Source organism: Natrix helvetica (assembly GCF_964273705.1).
Source record: "Natrix helvetica genome assembly, chromosome: 3".
Classification (NCBI taxonomy): Eukaryota; Metazoa; Chordata; class Lepidosauria; order Squamata; family Natricidae; genus Natrix; species Natrix helvetica.
In genome coordinates this window covers 66,062,448-66,076,180 of record NC_138549.1, presented here as the reverse complement: position 1 = coordinate 66,076,180, position 13,733 = coordinate 66,062,448, and positions in this window count along the sequence as shown.

Below are 13,733 nucleotides of genomic sequence, written 5' to 3'. Positions count from 1 at the left end.
GGTAATAGCATCTAAATGACTCTGACTCTAAGAAAGCTAAACAGAATCAGGCCTGGTGAATATTTGAATGGGAGACTACTAGTGTGGCAGAGTAAATAGAAGCTGACAATTCATTCCTGAAAAAGACAATAGCAAATAATATTCATACTGTTGGCAAGAACTGATCGTGTCCTTATAGTCAAGCTTGATGAGCTGAACTTTAGCTTTTGATTGGCTTTTAAAGTATATTTCTATTTCTGTTACTTTCCATTCTTTTAAATGCTACAATGCAGTTAACATGTGTTGTAATTTTCAGTGTTTTTAATACCAAATGTGGCACCTAATTAGCCTAAGTTGCATCAATTTAATTGCTTTAGGGAATATGCACCAAAAGCCCAACAGCAGATTCATTACACACAATAGCCATGTGAATTCCTCAATTTCTTCATAAAATATGAAGATTTAACTGGGCATTGCTACCTAACATGATAAGATAAGCCAATTTGTAAACAATACTATCCCAATCCATGTAGTTAAATTTAGATAATTCAACCACGGAGAAGCAGAAGTCTATGATTTTCTTTAAAGCAATGTTGGTAAATTTGTGAAATAGAATTGAAAGGAATTAATGCCAGAGTTCCAATGAGCTTCATCAAGTTCAAAGTTCAAATCAAAAGTATAATTGGATCCGACTGATTTCGAATCAAGTTGGAATTTCTCACAAATCCTTTTGTATGACCAAGTTAGGATTCGGGATTCCCATCTCTATTTCTCTGCTTTAAAAAAAAACTCTCTATTTTTTCTACTAAACAAATGTTTGCTGAGGCTTCAAAAGAGAATGATCAAGGAATGGGAAAGAGATATAAGGTCAAAAGCAACTTTTTTTTCCAAACGTCTAAGATAAGTATTAAATATGAATCTTGGATAGTAAATACTACTTTCATAATACAAAGGAGAAAAGATATTGCTAAAATAAAGGAGTTTTTAATATCTTCTTTGACCATCAGTTCATCAGAAAAAGGTAAATGGCATTTAAGCTGTGTAAACAGGAAGCAAAATTTCTGTACAATGTGAAATAAATGATTTCTAGCATTTGATATTCTTGATAAGATTCCAGAATCCTAGGTATCAAAGGAACAGAACAGACACAGGTTGATATACTTCTCTTGCTGAAATTAGCAAGTCTGGCCTTGATAGGAGTCTCAAAAAGGTATCAACTCAAAAAGATAACTTCCAAAGAGAGAGAATGCTAATATAGCCTTGAAAAAAAAAGGCATTAGACATGCACCACTGAAAACTGCTCCGAGCCTTAAAAATGGTATAGATGTGTATTATATATAAGACTGCTGGTAGTATCTGTTTTCCCTTAGAACAAAAGAGAACACCCAAGCAGATGGTTTGAATGGATCTTCTAACCGGTAGGGGACACTTCCTCCCCCAACTTTTTTCAAGCTGTGCAAGATACAGGCAAAAAAAGGCAAAAAACGACAATGTTTTCAACAATGTGTCATTTACTGCCTAATCTTAACATCAATTTCAAGGAGGGAGAGGGTCAAACAGCTAATCTCAGAGTGAGTAGGACTGAGTTATCCAGTCCTGCAAAGGAATCAGAGAAATAGCTCAGTCCTGCATTTCCCCTCCCGAGGAAGCTGCCTCTTCGGAACCTGGTTTAGCTTGCCTCCTTTTTTTTCAGATGTACAGAGTCATAAATAAAAACCAGGGAAATTTTCTCTCCAGGTTGCTAATTAAATTTGTCCACTCACAAGCCATTTGCATTTATAAAGGTCTATCATTAAATTTTCATTGGACTTTTAGGCGACATCATTGTCACTCAACAGCCTATGTTGTCTATTTGGCTCTTGCTCATCTTTTTCTGGAAGCAGAGATCATCTGGAGCAAAAATGCAACCTTCTGTGTTTTCCTGCCTTGACCAAACAGGTGATTTCCACATTGGCAGTGATTGTCTTTGCTCCTTTCTGCCCAGAAATCTTTTCCAGGATGTTCTGAGTGAGATTTTAAACTCTTGAGCAACTGCTGTAAAACATTATATCCTAGTTATCAACTGGATTTAATTTTGTATTCTTCTGCAATCACTCTTTCTATTCTTTTTCTGGTTCTTTCTCATTATGTATTTATGCTAATACAATCTTTTTTAAAATAACAGTATTCGTAAACACACACACACACACACACACACACACACACACACACAGAGGACACATAATCTCCTGACCTTCCCATCATTCCTGTTCCAAGCATAACCAGCATTTCCCCTGTATATGTCTGGAATGGATTATTTTGTTTTTTAAAATATTTGTATACGCCTACAGGTAGTCGACTTACAATTGGCCAGAATTTACATTGCTAAGTGATTATCTTCTTCTTCTTCTTCTTCTTCTTCTTCTTCTTCTTCTTCTTCTTCTTCTTCTTCTTCTTCTAAAGACCCCATAATCCCTTGCGGGGTGCAGTCTTGTACAACTGAATGGAGCCAAGTGTTTACTGACCGGATACCCTTCCTGTCGCCAATGTGGATATTGTTTCAGCAGATATATTCTCATTGTGCCCAGAGAGAGAAATATCTGCCTCTACCTAGGATCGAACTCACAGCCTCCTGATTGTGAGGTGAGAGCTCCACCTCTAGGCCACCACACCACTCTTTTATCTAACAATTTACATTGCTAAGTGATGAGATCATAAAATGTGACCACATCATTTAATGATGGCAATCCTTGCATTCCTGGTTGCTGTTGTTAACTCAGTTCCATGGTCGTTAGGAAAGATGACTTCCTGCTGTTTCCCACAACCAAAGTCAGTGGGAAGCTGGCAGGAAGTTGTAAGACCCAGGCTTGCAGACAGATAAATGACTCTAGCCAGGTGAGGGGTGAGCAAAGGGTACACAGGGGTGTTGGGGAGGATTGTGGAGGGGACACAAGAGGTGCGGCACAGGGAGAGCATGGTGAGAGGGAGGATTAGAGAAGTCTGGGGAAGGGATGTGCTAGAGGTGCAGCATGGGTCTAGGAGGATCTGCAAGGGTGGTGCAACAAAGTGCATGAGAGGCACCATGTGAGTTGGGGAAGGTGCAGAGGGGTATGTGAGTAGCTGACTTGGTGCAAGTGCAGAGGGGCTGGGAGCTTTCCTGCCAGCTCCCCTTCTGACTTTCTGGGAAACCAGTAGGGATGAATGCAAATAGCAATCACATGATCATGGGGCACTGGGTAACTGGTCATAAATACAAATGGATTGCCAAGCACTCAGACCGCGATAACACGATAGCAGGGAATACTGGGATAACAGGAACTCCAAGGACCCATTATAACCACCATTTGTTCAGCACCATAGTAACTTGGAGCAGTTGATTCTATTCTATTCTTTCCCACCATTCCCGCTGGCAGTTGAATTCCTAAAGAATGTTGGTCCAAAAATGTTGGTGGAGTACTTTGAAAGTCCATTTGTATTCAGCTCTACATCACATTAAGGCATACAGTTCCCAATTAGAGCCAGCAAAATACCCATAGGAGCCGATATGAATAAAAATAGAAAACTTGCTATTATAAACTTGACTGTAAAGGCCTAGCAACTGAAGAACTGAACTCCCAATTCTGGTTGGCTGCAGTGCCTGGACCGTTCCTGTCAGGCTGCCAGCAAATATTCCTCCAGTAAGTACTTAGCAAGCAAAGCAACTAAATGATACGTCCCCACAACGGAGCCCCTCGGGGCCAAGCTCAGAAACTCTGACATGCTAAATCACTCTGAATAGGTACATAGCAATCTGTCTGGAACAAAACAGCAGCATCAAGTCTTCTTTTGGGACCAGTGTCACTCCATGCCAACTTTGCCTGGGAAAACAGGCCATTTTCCATCAAAGCTCTTTCCACCCATTAAAATACACACAGATGGAGCACAGGCGTTGCTACACGTGGGCCATTTGATAATGATAATGGAGCAGCCCCATCCAGTTCTACAAAGCACCATCCGTAAAACGGTTTCTCCAGTCAGATCTCTGTCTTGTCTCATGAGTAGGAAAGATGCCTGTGAAGAGAGGTGGCTGTTAGTTGTGTAACAGTGAGGGCATTCCGGTTTGGTTAACTGTTTCAGATGCTACTTTCGCTCATGATTATGACTTTTTTTCCCATTAGTTTGCTAGTGCCTGCTACAAATTCATCCTTGCTAGCAGATTTCCTGTAAAATTCAGTCAGGTTGCTCTCACGATCTGATGGCAGGACACCAATGTTCCTATGGAGAGGTTCTGGCTCTGCCCAAGTACAAGCAGGAATTCAGAACTGATTAAACCACTTAAGTGACATGTTTGCTTTGAGAAAATATACATCCTGGGAGATCTTCTGCAAGATTATTTTGTCCTGAGTGAAATATACCTGTTGGATGTCAGAAAGGTAAGAATGAGAAAGTAAATCATCAGAGGCTTCATCAATTTTGGTTTTTCTTGAGGGAGGTTGTATATATTCATATCTTAGCCTCAGAGGATAATATTTACTTCAGAAATTTTCGCTACAGTTCTCTAGATCATGGAGAAGTCAAGGGCAATACACATACATCTACACAAATGTATTTGGGAATGTCCAATTGAATGATACTGAGATGTTTTGGTCCTTCTTGCCTGTGGGAAGACTGGAGAATACCACATTCTTGAATGGGCCTGCCAAGATGTTGAATAGACTGCTGAGGCACCCTTTAGATTTTGGAGATAAGAGATATGCTATCAGACGAGGCCCACATTAGTATTTCCTTCCATTCTAAACCATTGGCCTTTCTTCTTTTACAAACAATCATACTAAGCAGTTAACAGTATGTATTCTGGCAAATAAAGGCAAGTTGATATCCTTCTACATCCTACATGATCAAATCTAACATGGTCCTGACATTATGGTATCATCAGTATTCTTTTCAACTTCCATGAGAGCAGATTAAATGCAACATTGGAAAATATGCCAGGTTGTCACCGAAATTTGTAGTACCATCTTAGGGACTGGCTGTAATAAAGGGCAACAGACTTTCCAGACAACTTCTGGTTTTAGGGAAAAAGGAAATCAACCACTGGAAGGTGCCTGCCAATCATCCCTCTCTTGTGTGTATTCATTGCATAAATTAATGTCTGCTCACAGACATTCCCTGTACATATCTGAATAGAGTAGACCATCATTGAACAGTGTGTACAACTGCCAGCTTCCACCCCATGTCCCTCAATATATCTGCAATGGCTTATCTTTACTTTTGGTCTTTGGGTCTCCATACTCCATACATAATTATCAGAGCTCCTTAATAATTTCAAATACATCCTTGGATATTTGAGTTAGGAAGGGGTATATGGGAGCAAGTACCCCTAGCATCCTGACTTTCTGACTAGTCTAGGAAGCAGTTGGATGCATGTTGGAACTACCCACCAGTTGACTGGGAGAATTTCAAAATGTTATCAGAAAAGCTTCTGGCTCTCAAGCATTTGGGAAACCATCTTACTCTATCTAACCACCCTTGTAATGGGCAAGAATGGCACTGAGATACTGCTTGACCAGAAAGTAATCTGACCATGGCAAAGAGCTGATTGTGCCATCTTCCATTTTAAAATCATGCACCATTTGTCCCAAGGTGAATATTAGGTCCAACATATGACTGCCAAGATGACTCAGAACTACAATAACCTATGAGATACCCATGAAACAACATAGATATGAAAACTATTGTTCTGTTTTGAAGACATGGAGGTAAAATTCTCCAGCACTATCGGTCTAGGAAATTGTACTATTCAGCCTGCCAATAAAACTCCTTGATTAGATTAGATTAGATTTGTTTTGTTTGATAGATAGATAGATAGATAGATAGATAGATAGATAGATAGATAGATGATAGATAGATAGATAGATAGATAGATAGATAGATAGATAGATAAGAGAGAAAAATGAGAGAGAGAGAGAGAGTGAGGATAGATAGATAGACAGACAGACAGACAGACGATGATAGATAGATAGATAGATAGATAGATAGATAGATAGATAGATAGATAGATAGATAATATTAGACAAATTTTGAATGCTATAACCAATAAATTAAAAACGGGCCACGATTTTTTTAGATGCAGAAAATGATTTTCCCAACTTAGAATGTGTCAAACAATAGATCCACACATGTAAAGTTCAAGCTTTTTTATTGTTCTCTGCCCATTACACAGGAATCTCCCTAGACTGGCAGCTTTGGCAACTACTAGACAAGGCTCAAAGGCATTCAGATCAAGTCAGACCCTGCTCTCTTGTGTTTATGTAGAGATTCCAAGAGATTAATTCTGTGTTTGAAACCCTCCTGCCCCATCCAGCTGGGGTGGGTACCCTCCAACAGGATATCCCCTTATGAGCCTGGTAGAGATTAATTGTGCTATGAACTTTCCTATATGGGTACAGAATATTTACAAATAACAAAATAAAAAGATAATTATGAACAGATTTCTATCACAAAATGTACTACAATGGAGAGATGTTCTTTTTCTCCTTTATTTTTACTCACATTAGAACCACCGGTAAAGAAGATATGACAAGAAAATAAAATCTTGGCAATTAAATTATTAAACCAAGAACATAAATGCAGACATACTGCATTTTTCAGAGTATAAGATGAACCTTCCCCCCCCCAAAAAAGAGGGTGAAAATCTGGGTGCATCTTATACACTGAATGCAGCATTTTTGGCCTCCTGAACCCCGCCCCTTCACAAAAATGGACGTGCATAGGCTTTGGGAGGACTGCAAAGTGCTCCTGGGGGCTGGGGTGGGCAAAAACGAGTGAAAAATGGGCCATTTTTGCCCCCCCCCCCGGAGCACTCTACAAGCCTCCCAAAGCCAATGCATTCCCTGTTTTTTGCAAAAAAAATTGGGCTGTTTCTTACTCAACTTTGCCTCCCTCCATCCCCCAAGAGCACTTTGCAGGTCTCTCAAACTCTCTGCATGCCCCATTTTTCACAAAAAAATGAGGTATGCAGAGGTTTTGGGAGGCCTGAAAAAACTTTTTTTTAAATTTACGTCTTCAAAATCTTGGTGCATCTTATACTCCGGTGCGTCTTATAGTCCGAAAAATACAGTAGATATTCATCACACTATTTATTTTCAGGATAATAACTTTTTTCACAGAATAAAAATGTACCCTAATATTATGCAAAAGAAATACCCAAATATTATGCAAAAGCATCAGATAAAACAGAAAGAAATCCAATTAAATCTGGTTTAGCTCAGCCATTCACTATACCTCTTCATACTTTCTGGCCTTGTAAACCATCCTTCCTTCCAATTACCCATACAGTATAAGTCATCACTGTCTTTTGTTTTATAAACCTTACCCCGCTCCCTTTGAGAATCTCATCAGCCTTCATTCAACCACAAATTTCTGTTTTTTTCTCCTCTTGACCTGTTTAATCTCTATTATTTATTTTGTTATTTGACCCTCATTAATTATCATTATATGACCAAATTAATGCATTTTTTTCATATTTTGTACTTAGTTCATATTCATGACTCATTTCTTTTTGATCTCATCTACTCTTATTTCATAGCCTTAAGCAAACCAACTTATGGTGTTCAACTTAGTTTAATATTTTTACATACTCTATTTTCCTTTCCTATATATATATATATATTGTGTGTGTGTGTGTTAGAAGTAAATAAATAATAAAATCATGTAGAAGAACGATCTAATACATAGCTATTTTGTTTCTTTTGCAAACATTCAATTATTGCAATAGACAACGTATTATCCACAATCTTTCTATCAACATTTTCCTGTATTATTTTAGTATTTAAAAACACTACAAGTACATACATATTTATTTATTTCCTGTAACTGGTTGCAATTGTTTGTTAAACTTTCCATGTGAAAAACAACTAACTTGGCCTTCGCTGTATTAATTTTTAATTCAGTACCTTCATTTTATCATACAATCTAACATGCGCTTGCATATCACTCAGGTTCACAGCCAATATACAGCATACTGATTTTCACAATCCCAACCAATGTCTCTATACGCATTTGAATACATTTTCTGCAAATACATTAAACAATGAAGGGGATATCACACAGTTTTATCTTGTCAGTATTGAACCATATGCTAAACATCCATTTTATTTCGTTGCTTTCTTTGCTTCCATCATATACCAGTCTTATCACATCCAGCAATCAGTCTTCATATTAATGCAAAATGTTCATAATTCAAGCCTATTCACTTTTCTTTAAGGCTGGGATCATTTGTGTTTATGCCCATTTCCCTGATTGATTGAAATACTTAAGATTGCTAGCTTTCAAATATGTATGCCTAATAAACTGGCCAGAGAACTGATAGCATCTCCTAAATGGAAAATGACAGTCAAATGTATCAAATGCACAATTTAAAATCTCTATTAAATCTTGTGCATTTATCCTTAATCTCTCATTCGTGAACATCATGTTCACCAATTCTCTGAGTAGTACCAATTTTGAATAGGTGTGTGCTTAGGCATTGCCACCTGCTAGAAACAATTAATTTTATCTACATATGCAACTCATCTATATAATATGATTAATATAGCAATAAATCCTACAATCCAATTTATTACATTGATGTGGTTGTACTGAATATTTGTAAACATTTTGAATGCACACACACACACACACACACAAAAAAAAGCTATCAGAATGTTTTCTACTTGATTGAAGAAGAAAAAATGTCAGGGCTGGGTCTGCAAATAATTTTGTGTGAATTTTAAGAGCAAAAGTTACATGATGTGGCAGGAAGACAGGAAAAAGATCTTGAATAGTAAGGCAGATCAAGGCTGCTTGGGCAAGAATAAAAAAAATAACTGCAAAGAGCAAGACATAATGTATAGGGAAGCTCTATTTCATATTTTAATTCAGATAACCAGGCAGCTGAAAACTGCTAGTGAAATAAATACTATTCTTGGCTAGAGTCCTGGCTAAAATTAAGTTCTGCATCATTACAGATTAAATCATACGGGGCCTGAGTCAGTTAAACATTCATTGTCATTAACTTTTGTTTAATATGCTTTATCCTTATCTTTATTGCAAGTAAACCTCTTTCCTAATTATTTCCAGAACAAATAACAAGGTACACAGTTAAAACATCATGATCCAAGCTTCCTGTTACTATAATTATGCAATTAAACATCAGCCAGGCTGCAGGACAGCCTAAACAGTGCTCAGTAATATTACAATCATATTATACTAACTACAACTGGCATTTCAGAAAAGCTAACAACATGACTCTCCAGATAAAATTATCCATCTAGGTAGGCAGAAAAAACTACAGTATGTTTGAATTTCTCACAGAAACATGCAGAAGAATAGCAACTGGAGAAAGAAGTAGCTTTAACAATGCTCTTTGGAAAAAACAGCACTTAGACTTTCATCAAGATCTTAGAACATTATGCTATGGATTCTTTCAAGGAATTTTATTATTGGACTCGACCGAAATATTTACAATATTTAGTACAATGGATCAGTGGAGGGAGGAACACAGGGGAATGCTTTCCCTTCCAAAGTTTTTTTCTTCTTCCAGCAAGAGCATGTGTGATATAAATCGATCAGGAGGACACGTACTTCATGGAAATACATTGTGACCGACAAAAAAACGTAGCTTTTTTTTCATTCAACTATCTTCGGTTATAGTAAACATACCTCCAGTTCAGGACCATGGGTTCCTAGGATCCATGGGAAGAAACAGGAGGTTCAATGAAAGCAAATTCAAGATCATTGTTCAATGAAATAAGGATTGATTTTCAGAGTCTGTTTTAAGAAGTCGCCATATCTGTTTTAGGAAGTATATTGAGATGTTAATTTGATCAATCACATTGAGATCAGAAATACCTGAAATTAGGATCTGATTTGGGTCCCTTAAATTAGCCAACTGCCCCAGGATGATGCACTATGCTTTCCCGAAATTGGGCCTGAGCAAAGATTGAAATGCTAGTCCAGCCAGCTTCTGTCTAAGAAAAGGAAAAGTTGCATTTGGTTTCAGAAATGTCTCGGGCTAATCTAGTTGTTGTCTGTGCGAAGTATTAATTAAAATCAAACTATCCCACGTGACCATGATTTTCCTTGGGTTTTGGTATTTAGACGAAAGCAATTTTAAAACATGATCCACATTTTTTAAGCAGAATGTTTTTAAACAAAATGAAGAAGCCAACTGTACCAATCAATGCCTCCACCTCCTCTCTTACTAGAGCATATCTTATTCATGGACATGTTGATATAGCTTTACTAGATCAAAACTCATTTAAATGACTGACATAGAATTGATCCAAGTCAGCAAAGCAGAGGCAGCATTGTGTGGGAGGATCAACTTGCAACATGGAGAATGTTTAATCCTTTTGCAACCCACTTTTTTTTGTGTAAATGTCCACTCTTAATTCATTTCTCCTCGGTGCTTGTCATGTTCCTTTCTGGGAACATTTTCAGGGGCAAATTGATCAGAGGAAAAAGATTAACAACCTGCTTTCTCCTAGCTTTAATTTCCTGCCACAGACATTCCATCCACCAATATCTTCCTATTACTTGCATTCCTTTTTCCTCCTCAAATCCCTTGTTTATTCCTTCACATTAGCTTAATAGCATAATGAACAAATATGCAGGTCTACCTCCAAAGTCAGTGTAATTGCTGCAAAAAGATTGTAGGAAGTTATCACCCAGCCCTCTCCCAGAAAAATAAAATATCCTAGGAAATATTGATAAGGCAGAATATTATATTTTCCTGGATGTGAAAAAGGGAGAAACACATTTTAAACACTAAATTCCTGCAGCTTCCTGCCCATCCCCACTTTGTCAATGGGCCATTAAGAAGGCCAAGCTAGTCCACTTTACATAATAAAGAGTTCAGCTCCAGGGGGATGGGTGTAGAGTTCAGTGTAAGAGACAATGAAGGCATGATAATAAGCCTTTACTCAACTGACCACATGGCATCTGAACTCAATCAAACCTGGATTCAAAACAGCCTAGAGGGTTGCCCTTGCAAGGGCCCATGGGAGTCTGGCAACCAATCAGAATACATTTCTTACACAGGAACATGAAACAGATAGGTGGGGCCGAACAGATTATAAAAATCCCTGCAAGCCCTTCTTCAGTCCTTCTCTTCCCTTCTCTTCTTCTCCACCAACATTGAAGCATGTGATCACCTTTTCTGTTCAGGGCTCAAGCCATGTGGTCCTGTCCACCATTAAAACCATCTTTCCAAGCAGCCTCCATGTCTCCAGTGTCTTTTTCCCCACTTGGAGCTGAACCCAGAAGGACATTTCTTCCAGCTGAACCCAGAAGGACATTTCTTCCAACAAGTTAAACTATCTTCCAGTTCTTAAAAGGGCTATTGATTTATTACAGACATTTTGCAGACTGATATTTTCTAGGTTACGCGCAGATCATGTCCCACTGAGTCTAATGAGACTTTGCCAAAAACTAGGGGCAAACAAAACATAATGTGGCATGGCTAGCCTGGGCATGTACATTGAAAACAAAAAAAAATAGTCATCTTGAGATATCATGAAGAAGATCCAAGGCATGAGACAGTGAAAGTTATAGTCCGTATCCTCACCCTAAATTTGGAGGATGCTGATTCCTATGATATCCAAAGGTGATTCATTTAACCCAAGGCTTTCCAGCAGGATCAGGGACGAGGACAAAGAATAAGGCCTTTCACACACACCATGTTTCCAAACTCATTTTTCTTCTCACACGCCAATGATTTTGTTTTTCAATTGCACACCACTCATAAACATTTGCAAACTACAATGTATGTGCTAGATTTGAGTGTGCCTGGGACTGTAGGTAAGGGATGACCTTCAGCGTAGAACAGGAAGTAATTTTGATAAAGCAGAACTGGGCATATATATATTTAGGATATAAATGATGTCTTAATAATAGTTGCCTGATTAGTTGTAGCTAGATTTTACAATTAATCAAGCCCATTAACAAGTAGTCTTCAACATGCAACCTTTCCTTTGGTGATCTTTTGAAGTTCCAATGGCATTGAAGAAATGGCACTGACTTATAACCATTTTGCACATTTAGACCATTGCAGTATCCTCATGGTCGCATGATCAAAATTTAAATGCATGGCAACTGGCTCATATTATGATGATTGCAATGTCCCTGGATCATATGATCAGCTTTTGCAACCTTCTTACAAGCAAAGTCAGTAAGGAAGCCAGATTCATTTTACAACCGTGTTACTAACTGAACATCTGCAGTGATTTACTTAATTACTGTGGCAAGAAAGGTTGTAAAAAGGAGCAAAACTCACTTAACAACTGTCTTGCTTAGCAAGAGAAATTTTGAGCTCAATTGTGATTGCAAGTTGAGGAACAACCTGATATACCTGACATTGGTTTGCTGGCTCAGTGAAATCACAAAGCCAATCCTGTCTGATCCAGTGGAGTGGGCAGCTATGTTTCACCCAACAGCAGCCATTGGTTCATGTACGTAATCTTGCCTGCCTGTCAGCTCAGATGTTTTCACTCTACTAAGAGACATTTTCTGATCAGTACTGGAAAGTTAAAATACAGCTGCCACTCTCTTGGCTGATATTTGTGAAATTCCTTTTCCAGAAAGCAAAATGTTCAAGGACAACTTCACTGCTACATTTGATGCTAACCATGATTAGATCTGACTGTAATTTCGTGATCTTCAGTGTAAAATCAGCATTTGGAAAGCCAGCTGGTGCCCTAACCTTAAACCAATGTATTTAAATGTCCAAGATGAATTGAACTACTTTCTGGTATGTGAGCATCATTCTGGGCTAGAATTTAGGAAGGCTGTAAAATTTCAATGCAAAAAATTCAGATTCAGATCTTTGCTCCATTAATTATCTAGTTATGAGAAAATATTGGCAATAACTATTTCCTAACCTAGATCAAAGGTGTTGAAACAAGCAAGACGACTTTTTTTCATTAGATGTTTTACTTCTCTTCTAAATTCTTAAGGCATAACAAAAAACATTCCTCTTAAATTTTTTGGGGAGGATCAACAAAACTTGTAAAAGCTAAATAGAGAGCCAAAATCATCCGGGTTACATACTTAAAGAAGGATCTAGTTCTTAGCCACTCTAATACATTGAATCTTAATTTTCAAACTAGCTTTGAACCATATAAATGAGAGCCACTTTGGTGTATAGGTAGGTGCTGGTCCAAAAGTCAGAAGATTGAGGTTTAGGCCTGCCTTAAACATGAAAATTGACATGGTTATTTTGTGTCAGTCACTCTCTCTCAGACCAATCCACTTCACAGGATTGTTGTGGGGAAAATGGGTGGCAGGTGCATTCAGTATATTTGCTGCCTGGAGCTATATATAAAAAGTGTAGTAAAAATATAATAATGATAATAATTTGTGCATTGGCAAAAATTCCATCTCTCAATTGCAAAAGGCCACGCTGTTCGGATCCACCTCTTTACTATGTCAATACATTATAATATCCTATGTTCTCAGGAAAAACTTGCTGCATATCAATGGTGGGATTCAAATAATTTAACAATCGGTTCTCTGCCCTTATGACCAGCTGGGTAGGCGTGGCTCAGTGGTCATGTGACTGGGTGGGCATGGCCAACTCAATGTCACTCACATTGATGGGCGCTTCGCCTTAGCTGTTACAATGTAATAAGGGTTAACCAGAGAGGCAGTTTCTTTAAGCAGGGCAATAAAGATTAGACTAGAAACAACACCAGAATGTTTCCCTCCTCCCTTCCTTACAGGATTAGCCCTGTAAAGTGGGAAAAAACAAAAGGAGA